The following is a 6058-nucleotide window of genomic DNA, read 5'->3' as shown; positions in this document are numbered from 1 at the left end:
GTTTGCAACATTTGATGGCACAATGCGTGCAACAAATGCATATACGCGTTGCACGTAGGAACATGTCCTTGCGTTTATTGGTTGGCAGTGGTGTAGTAAGGAACTTTCACATCTGCATTAATGAGGACAAACTTAAAGCTCAAGCGACATATATCTGAAGTAGCTGCTAGTAAAGCATACAAAATTTAAATATAGTAGTTGTCATATAAATGTGCAAAAGCTGTAAGTAGTAATTTTTATCTTTTTTAAGATTTATTTGCATTAATGAATGCTTTATTTTGTGACAAACCAAAAATTCTTCCCAAATTAACATTCATACGTTCGCTCATATCTCATCCTCAGTATTCCAACTTATCAAGGTTGCAGTCAGCACAATAATTCGACGACTTTCTATACAAAAAACTTTGAATGGAACGAAAAGTTTTACGTTCGGAAGCTCATTCATGTCATGCTTATTCGGTTACAGCATCCTTTTTGACATAAAAGGCGTAATTGATAAATGATAAAGTCCAAGGGTACATATGCATACTGCAAAAATCTCCTTTTGCCTCTATCTCCTCTATATCCCTAACGTGTTTGCCTATTTTCAATTTTGCTGTTGTTTGTGATTTTCAGTTAATTTCGTATCCTTTTTTATGCAGGATTCAAATCTTTTATTTTTGCTGTATTTGCATAATTTTTTATTTTTATCATTTGATTAAAATTTTCACAGTATTATTTATTAAATAGTATTTTTTTTTTATATGAGCAGTTGAAAATTAAATTAAGCCTTATGCTATATAATTTCAAAATACAATTTTTAATTATTTTTCATTTATAATTAAAAATATTTTCATTACGTTTCATTTAAAACCTCACTGCAGTGCACATTTGCTGCTTCAAATTAAGTTAAGCAATTGCTCCGTATTTCGAATAGCTTCATTAGGAAGTTCTAAAGTTTGTAAATCCCTTTTCTATGGCGATTTTCTCAAAAATTTTGATTAATGAGCTGCCAAATTTTAACAAATTAATTGTGAAACTTTTTAATTTGTGGATTCAATATTTCATTATATCTAAATTTTTTATTGTGATAAATTGTTAAATGTTGAATTGAAAAAAGTTCAAAAGTTATTTGTTAATTTAAAATTAATAATATTTGCAAATAATTCGTAAGACTATTTTTATTTAGTAATAACAAAAATAAGATAAGATAACGCAGCAGAGGTTTGCATACTTTTCAGACAAATAATTATCTAACAAATCAATTAATTAATATTAGATTAATAAATGATTTCTAGATATATAAAAGTTTTTTTGGGACAAAAATTTCACCACAAATATACACATTTTTTTATAAATATATTCGACTAAGTATTTATAAAGTTCTAAGTTAAGAATAATTTTATAAAACGTTTACAGAATAGTACTAAAATTTAACAATTAAAAATAAAAAAAATATATAATTAATTAATCAATTCAATTATTCTACAGCTGGTTTATGATTTCGTTCTAATATAAACACAGCAAGTAAATTTGTTAATAAAACTTTCATAGCAAAAGTAACAAAACTCCAGAAAAATAGCGAACATAAAAACTCAAGTACGGCTTTGGATCAGTTGGTTAAGGTGCTCTGATTCTGAGCTTCATATTTGGCAGGACCCGAGTTTGATTCCTGGTACTTACAGTCTCAAAAATAATTATTTACGAATAATTAAATATAATAATTATTTCCAAGACCACTAATGATGGGTATTTGGCAATACTCGAAACAGCTGTATGGTCAGCCAAAAATTCGATTAATTAAAATAATATAAAAAATAAAATTTTTGTTGTTGTAGTTCACTATTGTGCGAAAAAACCTCTTTATAAAAAGTTTACAAAAAAAGTTTAATTACAAACGAAAAAGCTTTTATACGCATATCTAAAACTGTTTCTTTTTGTAAAATTTCAGGTTCAATTGACTTAAAATGATAATGCCATAGTATAATGGTAATTCGGTAATTCGAATTATTAATAATTAGAGTCATTAAGTCATACATTAAAAATAAAGCATTTTATGTACAGAAATAAATTCATATCAATTACAAAGTAAACCTTTGCGCTTTACTCATGCATACTATACTATATTCAACTCAATTAAAATATATGTATAAAAAAAATACATACAAGAGGTTGAGTCAAAATGAAAAATATAAACACAATAAACTTAAAATAATAACGACGACAAAACATTTGGTAAGAAACCTTTTATAAAACGTTTTATTAAAAAAATGCATTTACGTTATAACATCATTCAATATAAAAATAATAGATATTTTCTCCTTTTACAAATAAGTCTTCACACAATTCAATATAGAATCGAAGACGATGGAAATTTCAATTCTTATGTTATGTCAGTTACTAAGTATATCCTCATCCTCAGCAGACAGTTGCCCTAAGTTATAGCTTATTTGGACAGGTAAGTATAGACAGTATTGGCGTAAAGGGTAAGTATGGAACGGCAACTCCACAGAGTAATAGGTTTAACTTTCTAAATTATTTTTCAATTAAATCTTTTTACTTTCCAATCGCATTTAAACCAAAAATATTAATTATTAGTAAATTACAGGATACATTAAATCATGTTCCATAAATAGATATAATAACTTTATATAGATATAGGATTGACACACACACATACATTAATACTCGTGTATCGGTCTGCACAGTACTGGTTCACATCAACTACACCAGCTAGAGCAGTTTTCAACCCCGACTCAGAGGTTACCAGGCGATTTTAAATTTGGGGTAATACCACCGTGTGGAAAGGCATCTTTATAGAGGCAAACGAGACCAGTTGAATGAGATTCATTGGTTCATCAGAAGTGGGCTCCAAATTACCGGTAACAAGAAGAAAGCCGGATATAAATTACAGATGGGATGTCTCCGTAGTTGCAATCAAATTGGGAACGAACATATAGGGTAATAACCTGAATAAATGACGTGATAAATCGAATTCAGTGGTCAGGGCATCAAAGATTCAAGATGAAAATAGTTCACGGTGACATGATGACATTTGTTCGCGACGAAGAAGTCTAGAAGAAGATGAATGTTTCGAATTAGAATCTAAGTAAACCCAGAAATAATTTCCTCAAACCGATATTGAAAATAAAATTGTATTATAGTATTAGTATTAGAGAAAATCTTATATTGGCTATTGTTGTAAATCAGGGTAATAAAAAAGTTGTACACAAAACAAAAACATCTATTCAATTGTTTATTTGGATGCAGTGATTTCGAACGACAACTAACAATCGAAATTTACCCAACAATATTTTAAAATATTGAATTTATGGTATAAGGTTAAGTAATTGAAATGGGGATGGAGTTTGTGCGGTACTATATATTTTTTAAAAATTATTTATGACCTAAATGACATTAATTGTTGTGTATATCATAAATAGACGCAATTTGAGAACAATAACATACATGTATAAAAAGGAATCTACTATTAAAATTCACTCATTGTCTTGAAAACTCAAAGTAACAAAAACCTTAACCTTTGACATTGCAGTACTAAATATTTATAAAATATATCGCATACTAGTATTCTATTTGTACTTTTATTTAAGTTTTACTTCCGTCAGGATAGTACTATCGTCATTTCAAAAGTTCAGTGCCCTTTTTGTTTAAACAAAAACAAAAACAAAAACAAATTGTGTTTGTGTTACAAAGGAATTTGTTATTTTATACAAAGGATTTAGAATTTTTGGTATGTGACACATTTGCAAGTGCAACTAAATTTGCAAATAAATTTACTCAGCGAATGCATATGAGCTACAAAGCAATTCATGGCGCACATAAGTGGGTGTATTTCAGCTGAAGTATCTACTGCAAATAGATACTTTTTATTGCTTGAGTTCTGAGTATTACGAGTATTGCTCTACAAAGTATCTAATACAAGAGTTGCATTTAAAGTTGCAGTTGCAGCAACTGAAGTAATTTATTTTGACTGTACGAGTATTGTAACTGTCTGGTTGTTTGTAGCTGTTTGTAACTGCGTTTGTATGAAGATGTATCCACGAGTATCTAAATAGTGCTACATACGAATAAATTTTTTTATTTAGCTGTTTTTATTTTTGTCTGTGTATGAATTTCTGTTCTATGTCGAGGTTAAATCGCATTTTACTTTATATATTTTGTAAATTCTACAATTTAAAAGATAAAAATACATGAACATTTATGAACTTTTGTGCTTTACAACATGATTCCATGTTTTTGAGTATTTTTTTCTTATTGTTGTTGCTATTGTGCCACACGTTGTTTGTTGAGCGTTAGAGATACTTTGTTGGCAGATAAGTGTGTGTATAGATAGGGTTTAAAGAATGACGCTGTGGGATGCTGTTGATAGCATTGAAAGGCTTTTCTATCCCATATAAAATGAAACAAATTAAAAAGCAAATAGTGCTTAAAATGTTATTGCTGTAAAAAATTTGTTGAAATGATTAAAAATGTATACATTTTGGAGAGAAATTTTTTATTAGATGAAATCACTTAAGTTATTAGTTCTGAAAATTCATTAATTTAAAAGTTAGTTTTTCTTTCTATTTGATGACAAATGTGTGTTACATTGGAATAATTTTGTATATTATTTTTTGGTATATTTATTACCAATGTTTAGTCAACGACGGAAATTTAGGCAATATCCCACTATATCCCATATAATGTAACCATGTTTTTCAAACGTATCTGAAGTCTAAAGTTATACATTCTTTTCGATAATTGTAACTCTCATCCCATATGACAACAATTCATCAAATTTGTGAGCATTACATGGTTAGTTCATATATGCAAATTAAAACAATTTCACATCAACAGTAATAACATAAATAAGAAAAATGATTAAGATACTTTGAGGCGTATGTCTTGAAATTATTATTCCGAAGACACTGTTGTTACATATAAGGAGAGAGCTTGTTTAACTCTCAGGTGGGTAAATTAAGCGCAGAAGTATAGTATAGTGGGAAATAGCAAAACCTTGGAGGAGTAAGGTGTTACTCGTGATATTTCATAAAACGGAAATAGGTTTGATGATAATTATAGAGTTTTCATATTTCAAAAGATTTTCGAAAGTATATAATTACTTTGGCAATTGATGTCAACTAACGATATATTTTGTTTACATAAATAATTAATTGATTCCGTTTACTTACAGTAAAAAGGTGTTTTGTGCGATACCTCGTGCTACATCTCTTTAATCATTAGCAGAGTTAGTTGAAGTTAACTAGAAACATTGCATACATATTATTCTAACTATTTTAGGCACAATAAGAATATAAGAATAATAAGATGCATTACTTCGACTAACTAAGATCTTGGAAGATACAGTAAAATATATAATACATAATAAATCTCTTCTATTATCTATATGTAATATATAATCATTAAATGTCAACTTTTTAAGGAAAATTTTTCCACTTAAAGTTTTGAAATTTAACTTTCATTTTAACATTTGCAAATAGTGAGTTCGAAATACTTTCTCTGCCATTAAATCCCGAAAAGAAAAAAAATGTCAACACATAAATTTAAATTACGTGGTTGAATGAGTCAAACTTTTTTAACGGATCGGAAGGGGCAAGAATCGCAAATAAACTGATTGTAATAAACAATAAAGCCACCAGTAGCTCATACATGAGAACTCAGAATGTTATTTACATATGCACATTGGCACAGTGGAACAAAATAAAAAGTTTTAATAAAAAATGATACGGTTTAGCTCGAAAAACAAGTAACTAAGCGCTTTAGGCACCGATTATAATAGATATTTACATTGTAAGAACAAAGTAAAGTAAAATAAAAACTGAAATTTTGATATGACAGTACAGAAAGTTAAAGTAGATCAAAAAACTGCATAAATGTTCTAAAACAATAACTAACTACCATAATACTCTTCCTATGTTCCCAGTTTCTCGCAATTGTTCCCTTATCATTGAAACAAAATGGTCCCAAATTAATTTTTATCTCATCTCTGTTTTTCTGCTATTTAGATTTTCGGAACATAATTTGCGTACCACTGGTTGTGGTTTATTATTTGCGGTTT

This window comes from Teleopsis dalmanni, chromosome 2, assembly GCF_002237135.1.
Source record: "Teleopsis dalmanni isolate 2A chromosome 2, ASM223713v2, whole genome shotgun sequence".
Lineage (NCBI taxonomy): Eukaryota > Metazoa > Arthropoda > Insecta > Diptera > Diopsidae > Teleopsis > Teleopsis dalmanni.
This window is presented reverse-complemented; position numbering follows the sequence as displayed.